The 15,126-nt window shown below is 43.0% G+C and overlaps 1 protein-coding gene across 1 annotated transcript in view; it reads right to left on the bottom strand.

The window, feature by feature from the left end:
- Positions 1-12,263, bottom strand: part of LOC118214792 (USP6 N-terminal-like protein) — a 37,058-nt gene extending 24,795 nt beyond the window's left edge. Inside the window, exon 1 of the mRNA XM_035395020.1 lies at positions 12,003-12,263. The gene's annotated coding sequence lies outside the window, so the exon portion shown is untranslated. The remainder of the gene's footprint in view (positions 1-12,002) is intronic.
- Positions 12,264-15,126: the final 2,863 nt, after the last annotated feature.

A 15,126-nucleotide genomic window follows, 5' to 3' on the forward strand; every position in this document is an offset into this window, starting at 1 on the left:
TGCACCCCACCCCTTTTTTTGAAGGAAAAAAAAAACCCAGCTCAGTCCAAGGCCCTGTGGTTCCATATGGAAACCATCAGCACTGCAGAGCTCAGCTTCAACCAGCAAAGCAGAAAAGCAGAAAGACAGGAGCAAGCATGCGCCGAGGCGAACGTTCAGTCTAATCCCAGAGTGCCAGATAATGCACTGAATTTCAAACATAAGGCATAAAATCACATTTTTGCACGCCAACGGTGATAAGCTAATGCTTCATACATTGAAAAAGGAGCAACACAATCAGTCTGTTGCTAAATGCAAGTTCAAATGGGCAAAAAGTGTACAAAAAGTCTTATGCAGCATGAAAAATGACACAATCAGAATAAAATAGAGACACCAATCAAGGATATGCCTAACTCCAGTCGTGAAAAATCCCTCATGATTTCCTGACTAGAGAGAAAACCATAGAGAAAAAAATCAGAAGAAAAAAATGTTTTGAGGGGTAGGCCTAAATAGTTCAGGACACCCCACAACCTTGTTGAGGCTTCCCCAAAGGGCCCAAATACAACTATCTCCAAGGACAGGACACGTGTTCCACATCCCTGGAACAGAAGCTCAGCCTACAGTGTGCATACCAGACGGTTTTTAGGTTGCTTGCTTCAATATTTAGATATTTGTAGATTTTTGATTCCCGTGTGAGCAAACTCCCCCCCCCCCCCAATAGAAGCCCATTCAAACTCCACTTTAGACTCACTGTAAACACTTGTCCCTGCTTCTCATGACTGATATTGTCCTTCTAATGAATTTCGTTTTTTCCAGCGTGTGATGCTACACCAAAAAAGTCACTGACATGGCCTACAGCCACTGCTGTGTTAGGTTAAGTAGGAAAATATAGCCTAGCTCACACCGTGCTAAAAACACGCATGTGATTAGTCAGACAGTCTACCTGTGTATGAGGAGCACAAAGAATCAGGAATATATAGTCTAGAACAGACCAGATCGCCAGGTTCCTTAGACCACTAAAGTCGTGACTTCAGAATGATGCATTGGAATTCTTCTGGCTCCTTTTATTTTTCGGCAATGATGAAAATGAATGGGACTTTTGGATACCATTTGAAATTAATTTTCTCTTTAAAATGAGTGAAATGATGAAAGCAGACATTACACAGAGCAGCTGTTCCATGAGGTTACAACATACTGAAATTTTTAAAAATATTTTGCTAACAACATAATGCAGAAGTCACGTTTCCTCATCCCATCCCATAGCAGGGCAGGCTAATGGTGCTTCAATATCACTGAAATCACTTCATTAGTTGTGGAAGCCAAAATCGAGATTGGGATTCATTTACTGATTGTGCAGCCCTAATAAAAAGTGCAGTATAAACAATTAATACACGGTCAGACAGTGTGCCAGTTCAATTAGTGTATTTGACTTACAGATGACATCAGAGATTAAGGTCGGTGTCTTCCTGGAGGAACACTGGAAATAACAACAGTTATGAGGCTACCATGAGACCGCAGGCGTTTGACACTGAAATGGACCATCATTCTGAGTGGAAAGGAGGGAACCCTCAAAATAAAAAACTACATTTCCCCAAAGTCATTTCAAAACCGCACGACTGGCCAGGAACACAACGGGCACAAAATATGAAAGCAGCAGTCGGTGACTTGGCAGCGAGTGTTACAGAAAGTCCCTAGTAACATGCTGTCATAAACGCGCTGTCGCAATCTGAGACACAGGAAGGAAGGCTAACAAACAGTCATGCGGCTTCAATGGACAGCAAGTCCTTCAGGGCCCAGAGAAAGGCTTCCTGCGAGGGTCAGGAGAGCACAGTGGGTTCAGCCTGCTCAGCTCCAGGCCTCTCTTAAAGGAACTGGCTAAGGGCTGAGAGAACAGCCTTCTGCTGAGGCGACAGCGGGAATTCCCCCCTGGATATTCCTCTCCCTGTGCACTGCAGCTAAATAGCAGACTGAAACAGCAACTGTAAAATTTTTACTGAAGTGAAAGATTTGAGTGATGTTGTTCTTGGAAGACGGGCTTTGTATCTGAAAACTCTAAAGCTTGTTTGTTGGAGCAGTTCTGAGTAAATTCCCACAGCAATTCCCCCCTACGTGCTAACGGCATTTCGCTTTACGGACCCTGGGCCTGAAGGACCTTTCTGCCCATCACATCCCCAGTTCACCACACAACGGGCCTTTGTACCAGGATAACAAGAATCACATTTCCAAAAATCAAAAAGGAAGAGAAAGACAGCGCAACAACAAACAAGGAATTGCCGTTGAAGGATTAACATCCGATTCAAAGAGACAAAAGAGCTTTGTCATTTTTCAAACAGACGCATCCTGTGGCAGTCTAACAGACTAATTACAATACAGCACAAAGCACATTTTATTTATCGCCAAATGAGGGTGCAGTCTTCCCGCTAAAGGCACACCTCTTCATAGCCTGCTCCAGTCCAACTGTCACGCCCATCAGAATGAGTGTGTCACTAACGAGCCTCACAAAGGACGAGCAGATATACCAACCGACCGTGAGCAGCCGGGGCAGCGGCTTCCATCCTGATACGGCATTATTTACCGCTAACTGAACCAGCAGGGCGGGGACAGAGCAGCCGCGTGATGACGTCTCACTTGGCGCAACAGTTGTGGAGGGAAACGCAGCGTGAGCTGCACCGTGCGTTCGCTCCACAGCTGCTGCCATCGGCAACAGTGACCAGCTGCTCACACGCCAACTGACTGCTCCATGTTACATGTACAGAGAGTTACTCTACAGACAGAGGCCTATGTTACTCTACAGACAGAAGCCTTTTGAAGTCAATACATGAGTAAGAAGGGAATTCTGTTCTGTACCTCCCATCACGTATAGGAAATTCTGTTCTGTACCTCCCATCATGTATAGGAAATTCTGTTCTGTACCTCCCATCACGTATAGGAAATTCTGTTCTGCACCTCCTTTACATTGCTGCATTCGCACCCATGTTTATAAGTCAAAAATAGAAGGGCTAAAAATGGGGGGACCTGTGGGAGTGCATCTGGACCACAGAGGAACAGAAATAGCCCCTGCTCTATCCTGGGGGGGGGGGGGGCAGTGTGGTGCTATGACGGTCATATCTCTTCATCCGTTTCTATGCTCTGCTCCCTTCTGAGGGCCCCAAATAAAGGCCCCCAAAATCAAGACGTTGGGGTCATTTCATTTTTTGGCCCTCTTGTAGGATTTTCTCGAGGTCCCGAGAGCCACACACACACACATGGCACCTCAGACCCCTTCTGCCAATACTATAAATACTCACCCTCGCTACTACTCGTCATACTGGATACATCACACTGGAGGGCTCACTCACTCACCCTCTACTGCTCTGTCTCTCTGTGTCTCTCAGCTTCTTCTTGCCTGTTTTAAAATGGAGGCAGAACTGTTGTGTATGGCACAGGCACTGGGGACCTGATGCAGCATTATTAATGGTGCTGAGACAAAGAACAGAGGCTCTGAGTAACTGGTCCCAGCTATCCATCTGTTGCCCCAACTGGGAATTGAACTGGCAAACTCTGAGCTACAAACCCAGTTCCCTAACCACTGCATTACATAGGCTAATCCATTTCTGGGCAAAGCCTTTGTCAGAGGTTTCAGACATGGTGCAATAACTTGCTGTCTGCTTGTACGTCTGTCAGTGAACGAGAGGATGGGAAAAATGGCATCCATATTTGAGTGAAACTTTGAGAAACACCTGGCAGAGTCAGCATTGCCAAAGGCCACAGCGACAGCTGCTAAGTGTGGTGTGGGTCATACCTGTAATGGTGTTTTCCCCTGTGTGAAACACCTTTCAAAACAACGAAGTTCCCAGTTGAAACTGCAGACATTGGCGTCTATTGAGAACCCCCTCAGGCAGGTTTTTTTTCATGGGATTCATGAGCAGACATCCCCTCCCGTGCAGATATTTCTCAAGAACGGACTTTCCCGTTCACAAGGAGCGCATCAAAAATGCCCCCCTCCCCCCCCAAAAAATAAAAAATAAAAAATACAGAATGGTGACATCAGTGTCCTCGTCACCAGACAGCAGACTGCGTTTCCTCACTGTGATCAGAGGCCATCATAATCAATGGGAATGTGACAAGGCCACTTCTTACACCAGATTACTGTCTGCAGACACAATGCCTGGAATCCCATTCAAACAGACAAAACAGGGCTGTTACTAGCCTTCCAAGATGAATAGTATCATCAGTGTTACTGTCGGATGTTCAGTTAGTTTGTACACAATATATACTACTGATTCTCGTGAAGAAACAAAGGCAGTTTCAGAAAAACTAAATTCAAATTAGAAACAGGAAATTATTTTGTTTTACACGGGCTGCTGATCTTAACAGACCTCCTATTTTTGCTGCTTTTCACGTCGTCTTACACAACAAAATGGGCAGAATGCATGTCTGTAATGCTGCAACTCTTTAGATGCAAGACACATTTGAAAGTGCCACTGCAGATCAAGAACTTTCCACTGTACCACTTTCCACACCCCACTAAAACAAAATGTACAATTATATCAAGGGACTCTGTTCTGAATATTTGTGAAAACTGAGGTTTCTTTTAAAATGTTGAGTAATCTGAAGGAACTTTACTATTATCTAAAGGGATAATGTATCTGCAAAAACACTTGTGATGAAGCCTGTGAAAGATATATTTACATATATACACATATATATATGTATGTATATACACACACACACACACACACACACGCACACATATATTCTCCCCCTCCTCCTTTTTTGTTAAAAACCCTTTCTCTTTTGTTATGCTACTGTTACAGCAGACGTTGGGTAGAATGCACAATACTGTAACATCCAGACTCTTTCCATTAGAGTTTCTGTAAGCTTTTAAGAGAATAATAAATGAAAGGAGAAGAGTACCAGTGTATGTAGTATAATCATTCTCTATATTCACTAGCTGAATAGCCAAAAATAGGGCCTGAGGCTTTATATGGCATTATAGTGCTCATTCCATAGCTATAGCCTGCTACGCTTGGTGGATCGGCAGTTCAAAACCAGTTGGGCCTACCCAGAAATCCCATCCTTTGCTTTGCTGATGACTTCATGCATGACATCATGCAGTCACAAGGGGCCCAGCGACTCACTCCGCTGTGCTGAGGAACACAGGCGGGGTGGGGCGACGAGCCAGAGATTCCACAGAGGTCCCGGGACAAAGTCATCTGTGTCTCCAAAAACACTGGAAATGTTTCACCAGAGGCCAAATAGACAAAAGACGGGTACTAAGGGAGAAAACAGCCAGTCCCATGACTTACGGAACACATGGGGAACACACCAGGAATCTCAAACACCTGTCCTGGAGAGCCACAGTCCTGAAGAGCCACAGATCAATTCAAATCACATCTTGACAAAAAAGGCCAAAGTTGTCTGCCAATTGAAGGGAAACCACAGAAATCCAAAAAGCACTACAATGCAGCAGCAGTGGCTGTTTTCCACACAACATACTACTGGAGTGGCTAGCAGAGATCAGGCGTCAACAACTGGCAAACTTCAGGTAACCAACTGCTAACCTGTTGAAAACCAACAGGAACACTAAGGTGCACTGACGCAGTCAAAGCCTGTTGGTTAACCTAAGCCCAACTGCGCCCAATGGAACAAAGCCGATTTGTGAAGAAGTCCTAGGCTGAATCCAAATGTCCGGTTGCAGACAAATTCCCCGCACTTGCAGACTGGCGGACTTAACGGGCGCATACCCGTGAAGTCCAGAGCGGCTAGGGTTGCCCAATTCTACATCTCCTCACATCTGCTCATGCAGACTTCCAGAGAGTCTGCTTAGGTGCAGACTTCACCAGACTTTGCTAGTGGGATAAGTCAAAATTCATAGCAATAAGAATGTGATGATATAGGCCTAAAAGACAAGATGGAAGCAATGCCAAAAGAAAATAATAGGCTAATAAAAGCATGGTGGGAAAACAACCAAAGGAGGTTTTCCAATGCAGGTAATATAGAATTCATATAGCTAACCTAAATGTATATTGCAGACGTTGATTTATTTATTTTTTATTTCAAATTTATTATCCACGACAACAAGTGAGGCCTAAAGTCCAGTCTCATTAGCACATTTTATATCTTTATACACTCTTGCAGACTTCACGTCATGACACTGAACACTTCAGACAATGTCACAGTACGTGAGACTGAAGTCTGCGAGGGCCGAGTCTGCTTGCCTGGCGTAGGGACATTTGCACTCAGGCAGTGTGGCCTGCTGCAGACTCTTAGTCACAGTAGGCTAATGGCGTAGATCTCTGAACGGTCTCAGCTATGCCTAGGCCTCAGGCCTCAGTCCCCAGGCCATGCTCATGGTGAGCTTCGCCGACACAGCCACTGTCTGCAGACCTACCAAGGCACCGCGGTGTTAAACTGAAACGAGCCGTAACAGGCAGCCATGTGAAATATGATTTCTTCCAGTGGTGTATAACTGCTTCCAGTGGCTATTTTTCATTGGGAGCGGAACTGTTGATGGTGAATATCCCTCCATTAGCAGGGTGACCCTCCAGACCCCAGGTGGCTGAGGGGAAACGGCGCAGCCGTAGAGAGGCAGGATGTGGGCTGCAGCTTCCAGCCTGCACCAGACCAAAATAGCCGCCGGCTGACTGCTGCAGCGAGAGCTTAAAATTAGCACCAACAGCTCCAACCCTGTCAGCAGACTAAATAAAATTAGCTTTATGCTAAGAACGCGCTACTGCTAGGACAAACACCGTCTACACCATGCCTTTTCCTAATTAACACGCAGCCTTCAAATTATGTCTCATAAACCCAAAAGAAGTTACACACAATTTTCTGTAAATTCCCCATGAGAACACTAAAAGACACACTTAAACTACAAAATGTAATTGCAACACTTTTGACCACTGACCACTGACTATTGACCACTGATTAACTACAGCCTGTGGCTTCTAGTGCACTTTCAGAAGCCATCTCTGAAGCATGGCTGCAACAGTTTGAAAGGCTCTTTTGTAAACACTTAGGCTGCACATTTTGACGAGGCTTTTGCGGACCACACCACAGAGGGAGAGAGGGAGAGGGAGAGGCAGAGCTCTCCTCCTGCGGCGTGGGAGCCCAGCGTGTGGGTCACTGGGCTGTGGGACAGGCCATACAGCTGCCTGGCAAACGCAGGACAGATCACGCTACGCTTTAATGGCTGTGCTCCTCGCCAGAACTGATGCCCATCACTCTTCTAATGAAGTGTGGGGTCCCTACCAACCCAGATTACACCAAATGTATGTGTAAGTAGAAAAACGTCTAACAATGCATGCAGGGTAGAACCAGTATACAAAAACAGGCATTACAATTCTGGACCCATTTAAAACAAAGCAAATTCCAAATTCACTCCAGAATAAACACAGAAAAGAGTCCCCTCAGCCAGCTAGTCATGAACCTCACTAAACAGACCAACACCACCATCAGTCAGCTTCAGGACAACACCTCAAGCACACCTTCAGTTAGAGTGAACCAAATTATCAATCACCTCAAAAACTCTTATTTTGACCATTGGTATGCAGCTATTAAAACTCAAAACAAACTGGAATGCTACCGAGCCCCAGAAAATATAAACTGGCAGAATATCTACTCACCATTAAAAATTAAAAACAGAGGGAGATCCTGACCAAATATCATGTCAGTGACCACAGCCTGGCCATTGAAAAGGCCTGGCAGAGCAAACCTGGCTAGCTATGATCAACAAAGGGAGGAATTCTTTAAAAATATAAACATTATTTTCCCCAGCATCCAAAATATGAGTGCCAATAAAAAATGATCAGCAATATTAGGAGAAGGGCCTACAGCCCCACAAGCAGCCAGACATTTAGCCACATGCCACAGGATGAGGGACATAAAGAGAACACTCTCTGCATCGAATAGCCTATATATATTTAACACATTTATTTACAGTTGTTATTTTGTTGACCAATTTATTTTTATTTATTTATTTTTTTTAAAAAGGTTACCACCAAATTTACCACAATTAGTCTTCTATTAAAACCTGTACTACACATGTTTGTTAATATTAGAATACATGCAATACCATTTTTGGAATGTTCTTCAAACCTTAATTAATGTTATTTGTTTCTTTTTTTTACACTATGTAAATATGTCTATTGTTGTAATTGTTATTGTTGTATACGTAGTGGTATGATTATTGTAAGTGTATACTTATAACATGCTGTTTAGCCTGTCATTTCCATGTTTCTGTGTTTTATGTGTGTTGCCTTGTCAATATGACTGTATTTGTCATGCTAATAAAGCAAATTGAAATTGAAAGAGAAAGAAAGAGAGAGAAGTAAGAGAAAAGAAGGGAAAGAAAGAGAAAGAGAGAGAGAGAACAAGACATGGTGCACTGACTCATGCTCTAGCTGACCCACAGACAGTCAGAGCTTGGTCAATCTGTTATCCTCAGCAGAAGTACGGCCCCTGTCCTCGCACACACCCTGTTCCTGAAATGCACTTCCAAGGAAAAACGCCCCACTGACGCACCCCTCGCAAAAACAACAGCACTCTACCCCACAGAGAAAATCATGGGAAACCGTTCCACGGAGCCCAAACGATCTGGAGCCCTGTGATACCCAATCCACTCAGGCCCCCTCAGGAAGTCCTCGGGGGGGTACAGCGATAAACGCCAATGAAGGAGCAGACAGATGCACTGTAACACAGAAGGGGAGACTGCCCCTTCAGTGCAGCAGAGAGACTGGTCCATACTGCAGTATCATACACAAGACAGTTCCACCCAGCCTAGCATAGGGGGGCTATGCGTGACACGCAGAGCTATCAGTGGGCCTGTAATGATCAAACATCTGTGCTGGGGGAGAAAGGGGAGGTGGGGGAGCAGGAAAAGAAAAGTAGGTTTCACATCAGCAGATGAATCAAGGTCCTCTGCATCTGCAGCAACCAAAACTAAGCGTGCTCATTTAATCCTTCACAGACACAGACGCACACCCTGCCTCTTCCAGAAAACCCAAAAGCTACAAGTCCTGTAGCGACAGTACGGGCCTCCTCCAGAGTCTGATACTCCCTGTCACAGCTTGGTTTAGTTACACACAACACAAAGGCCATTTTATAGACAAACACCTACAATACAGACACGCTCAAACACAAACACACTCTTTCATAGACATTGCTGAAATTTGCTTCGGAACACAGCTTCACCCTCATTGTTTGCTTAAATGGGACAGGAAGTACTAGTAACCACTGCCATTTCCTGTCCTGGTACCACTGATGCTGTGCCCCTGGCGATAGGAAGCCATTGTGCGGCAGGTTCTATAGGACACAAACTCTGGTCGTCCAGACGCCAGGCCAAGGCTGTGACATGCTTAACTGCCTTGCATACTGCCACTCCTACAGTTCTCATTGTGAAAGCAAATCAACTCCTCAAATGGCTGCCATTAGCAGCCCAACACAAGGCAAATTCAACACATGCATCAAAGGCACAGAGCATAATATACTAATGTGGGGCTAATTTCAAATTAATTATTCAGGGAAGCAGGCCACCGTAACTAAGCAGCAGAGAGACATTTTTGGCCCTGGTACAACCTTAAAAACACAAAATTTATGCTGATACATGACAGCCATTTCCCAATTCTAAAAGAACATGTAACAAAGACAGCCAATGAGAGTGAAAGAACCTATTCTCACTACTGGTCTTCGCCATGATTAAATCCTGACAGTCCCGATTCCTTCTACAGGAATCATGAATAATAAAACACTTGATGCTCCCAGTGGTAGTGTCCTAAGAACTGGGACAACTCTGTCCACTATCTGGGCCCTAAATCTGTCTGTCTGGCATACAGCTGCAAAAAAAAAAAAAAAATCTTCTCAGTGGAAACATAAATGCTAATGTGATGTCACTGCTTCCCTTCTGTAATGTTTACTTAAAACTGCATGTCTGTCATACCCAAAGTACAGAGCACTCAAAACCACCCACCATCAAGTCATTGCTGGTAGTTTACTGTTAGTTTAACCAGGGCCTTTCGAGCCTTCATAAGAGGCCAGTCGGTCAGTCTGATTCATTTAGTTATGATGCAGAGTTCCACAGTGCTCCCATTTCCGGTGCATTTGCTCCTGAATATTGCTGTATGCTAACAGGAAAAATAATTTAGGAGCACATCTACCAATTGAGATGCATTAGTGTGCTCCTATTTTTCATGTTAGGAGCACGTATGCTCCTTGGAAATTATTTTTAGTGTACAGCCCTAATGTAGATATAGTCTATCAGGCACAACTAAACCAATGACTATTCACCTGTTTCCAGCAGGCTAATGCATACCTTATAAAGCATGCCGACATTAAGTAGCTGTTTTTTATATATTCATACAGCCACAAATGAAAGTTCCTTTTTAATGCCCCTTTCCTAAACTGGCTCGAACTAAGGCTTGAATAATAGTTTTACAAGGAATACTTGAGTATGTTCTGCTAGAGTTCACAAATGACACTGAAAACTCACCAACTACCGCTATACAGTAAGGTCTAATTGTTCTTCTTAATCCTAACATAAGAGTAACATTCATTGAATAACAATGCTGGAAAAGATGACAAGTTGAAAACTCAATGGTCTGTTCTTTATATAGGCCTCACTATATCCAGCTACATCCTGCCGTCAATGCCTGATCTCGACCACAGCAATGTACACAATATATTTCCACTTCAGGTTTCATGAAGACATCTGCCATACGAAAGAAAGTATAAGGACAAGAACAGTGCATTTTAGCTCATTGGTTTCCCATAAATTAGGGTGAAATTACCATAATATTGAGCTTGATTTTCTTTCATTCCCAGTCTCTGAATCTTGCTGCCCAATTAATTGACTGTGTGAAATATTATGAAGAGACAAAAAGATTAAGACTCCACAAATAATCTGTTTTAAGACCCAGGACTAGTTGTTTTAATATATTTGTGTCAGCTCGTGATCAAAGATGACTTTTACAATTCTTTCTCTGGTGTCATATTTTTTATTTTACAGCACACAAAACTTTGCTCACATACAATACATATTCCCTGTTTATTTATTTTTTAATTAACTGACATTTGGCAAAATGAGTTTTATAGCAATTTCGTTTTATGAACAAAAATATAGCTAAATTTCATTAAAGCAACACAAAGCACACTAAAGGAAACCTCGTAAGGCAAGATGCATTAAAACTAGTCAGTCAAACTGATACAAAATGCTTTCACACAAAGCCACTATAGCGCACGTGGCTTGAAACGTTCTATGAGCAAGCCCAATAGATATGGCCGTTTAGATTTAAAATCTAACGTCAGCTAATCCGCACAAACAGAATGATACTCATAGCTAAGGAAAATCACTTAAAACTTCGCTGCTTTCTATTTTCAATAATGTTGTCATTAGTGGTTTGTAACACTGCATTTCACCAAAAAAGTATGGTACCGGTGAGCTTCAGGTCAGGGGTGCACTCCCTTCCGAGCAGGACCGAAACAGAGACCACACACACAGTAATATGCGCCTCAAAATGTAACTAACGTTAACGTTAGAGAGCCAGCGCGACCTATCAGACCGTTATTTCTAAAGTGCCAGTGATGTAAAAGCGTTTTTACCGCTCTTGCAATTTAGACAGTTTGCTTTGATGGATTTGATTCATCACTGGTCAGTCTTCCACCCGCCTATTGCCTCTGCACAGTTAACATTAGAAATACTTCTTTAAAAAAATATTTTTGTCAGTACTTAAAATTTTGGGAAAACTACGCCTAACTAGGTAGCTGCCTAACAATTACAGCTCAGGCTAACTTGCTAGCTAGCAAACTAACGTCCTGAATGCAGTAACTGCTGCTGGCTAGCCGTCTAGTCTATATAATAGAAGTCTGTCGATGGACAATTAATTGAATGTTCGTAGATAATTCCAAGCTAGCTATTACTTTTGACAAAGAAATCACACAAGCGTATTCAATGAGGTAGGGAGACAGAACAGATGTGGTTTTAAAAAACAATGTACCGCTATCTGTAACTACTGACAAACAAGGGAATAAAGCTAGGCATTAGTTACCTTTTGTTAAGGTGGCTTTTCTGCGCAGTCCGCCCAGTAAAGGGGTCTCCTGTTTTCATTCTTTCTTTGCTCTCAGACAGAGGGATCTAGGGGATCTGTCACCCACAAAACTACACCGCGTCCTGCGATGACAATAGACAGCTCCAGTCAAACAGAGACGTTCGGCTCTAATGGCAGAGCTAGACATGCTACGAGCTGCAGCTCTACGGATGCCTACACATATACAGAGCAGGCGCAGGAGAGCGGCGTCGTGTCTTAGCGCCGGACAAAATTGTAGCAAACTAGATGCTTTCTACGTTAGCGGGGAAGGTTTGCGTGGCATTTAGTAAAATACGGAACCCCGGAACTTCTCTTAAATAGACTGTAAAACACAACAGAGCATGGAGACAGATATAGTTACTATGGGGTGTCAATCATTAGCGTACTTCAGAAAATTAAGCAGTCAGAAGTCAGAACTTGAAGTCATGATTAAAGTTAAGCATCACACATCTATTACAGCAAAATAATAATAATAATAATAATCATCATCATCATCAATTATGATGTGTTTTGTAGTAAAAACAAGTGGTGTAGATTGACCCGTTTATCTGAACTGTGACATAGGAAAATGGTTTTCCCTGATTTATTGATGAGTGACAGGTTGTCTCTACATGAAAAATGCTGATATAGGGTTTAAAATTCAACAAAGAGTCTTTATTACAGGGGGCTGGCGAGGGTCATTTTTGATCCCGTGAACACGGGGTGCAAGCAAAATATGAAGAGCATGCATCAGGTACTGGGAGTGGCAAGAATGGTTTCCTTTTGTTAATTTTGAAAATACCCTTGACATGAACGGCTTGTTCATAAACAAAGCATCACTCAACGCCAGTAAGCAACAGCTCTGGCATGCATAAGACTGCGCTGGATGCCGTGAAATGCTGTGTGTAGCCACTGCAATACATCTTCTTTAAGACCTCCGGGAATGATACTACCCTTGTTCACCATGATCAGCACATCTTCAATGCAAGGCGTATTTCTATTAGGGCAATACAGCTGAGCTTTGTGCGGTGTTTTTATTTTATTTTATTTTTAGTTTATTCAGGCGATCTCTTTGTGGAGGTCCTTCAAGACTGTAGACCTGTAGCAGTCACGGCTTGCTGCATTGTACTGCCCTCTAGTGGCAGCTATATGAATGACTGTCTCATCACTTCATACCAGGGATCTCAAACTCAAATCCTGGAAGACCACTGCATCGGCTGGTTTTTGATGTGTTCCTGCACTTAAGTGCTTAATGTAAGTCATTGATTGGATAAAAGAGTCTGCACACCTTGTTTGCTTTACACTATAACGAGTTTGCTCTGGGCACTCTGGGGCAAGCATAGAGAAGTTGCTGGTGCTTTATGGCTTTGTTAAGGACTGCAGGGTCAAGGAAAACCCTTTGAGTGCCTTTTTCTTTTCCACTTAGACTTAGGGTTCTGGTTCAGGTACCAAAGAGGTGCTGCCCTAAAATTGAAAATGATATTTTAATCCAACAGCACTGTCAAACAATAGAAAAAATGCATATAAATTTACTTATTTGCATGTTTTAATGTTTTAATTAAAATTGATAGTGTAATGAAAACATTCCAATTATAAGCAAGGCCAGAAATGTCACAAAGCTTTTTTTGACCCCTTGCACCAAGAAAAGACACCATACTCTCTTAAACTATTTTTAATCTTTTGTTGAATAATTTACACACTTGTTTGTTTTGTTCCTACTAATTTAACTTCGCAGAGGAAAACATCTCAAGAGTACCAATTATAACCTTCAATTAGGTCTCAATTCCATATATATATATATAATATTCCACATATATGTTGTATTATAGCATTTAAAATTGGGTTAACTATAACCCAATTTTTATTTGTTCTCGTCATTATCTCCCACAAGAAATTAAAATTAAATTATAAAAATAAAACAAAGCAGCTTTACAGAGATCTGGGCCTGAACCCCACAAGAACACGCCTAGGGTGACAACCATTTCATATCACACATTAAAAATATAACCATTTCACATAACACAGAGATACATCTGCCATATTAGATACTTACTAGATGGTAAATATTTTTATTTCTGAGCCTTTGGGTGATGCTTAGAGAGAGAGAATGTTGTGAAATGGGCACCTCAATACATAAAAATGAAACTTGAAATTTCTGCGCCCTCTACTGGATACACTGCACACACAGAAATAAACCACCATAATTATGGCATTTTGTATGACCGACAGATGGTGCTGTGGAGCACAACTTTAAACAAAACAAGAACATTTCCCAACTGAAACCAAACTTGAGTGTGACAAGCAATGGCTTTTATGAAGTATGTCCCTGAACACAAAAAATGGGGAAAAAAAGTCCATCAGAAAGTTTCTTCATTTGAAGAAACAGGTGAACTGGATGAGCGCCTGAGGCCCTCTTGCAATCAGAGGCTCTACGGCCTACGCACAGCGCTTGATGAGTGTGTAGGAAGGAGCAACCCTTCTTGAGCGAGCTCTACTCTGTGGTTGTGCAGGATCCCTGACACTGAGCACTCAGCATTACAGATTGCGCTTTCAGTCAAATGTTCTGAAAGGAGACCAGCCCTCCTCCTCGTCCATCCAGGATTTAGATACGATGTTGATCACCTACAGCCCACGTGCCCTAATTCACAAGAGTCCGAGCGGTAGGCTGCAGGTCTGTGGAACATGACCCCTTCCCCCACACAGCCAGAGCCATCTCACTATGCTCACAACTCAAAACAAACCCACCCGCTGCAATGCGACTGCCTACCAGGACTAGCTACCAATAATCTGCCCTGGAACCACGATCGCCATGGAGATGTGGCCACGTGCTCCAGCTTGCATTTCAGCTCGGTTAAACACATGAGCTGGAGAGATCACAGCGTTCCTCTCACACAGAACAGTATAGATGGATTCTGAATCCCATGAGCTCTTGGAACACTACTCCACTTTCCAGAAGATTGCGTCTTCTATTGCGGACAGGTGAAGGCCTTGGGAAGCTATTATGCCAGCAAATGTCAGTCAGTAAATTGCCGTTAATGCAGCAATTAACCAAGACTGAAACATCCAAATATGCAACAGATGCAGAATAAATGCATAACATAGCATA

Source organism: Anguilla anguilla, chromosome 16 (genome assembly GCF_013347855.1).
Source record: "Anguilla anguilla isolate fAngAng1 chromosome 16, fAngAng1.pri, whole genome shotgun sequence".
Classification (NCBI taxonomy): domain Eukaryota; kingdom Metazoa; phylum Chordata; class Actinopteri; order Anguilliformes; family Anguillidae; genus Anguilla; species Anguilla anguilla.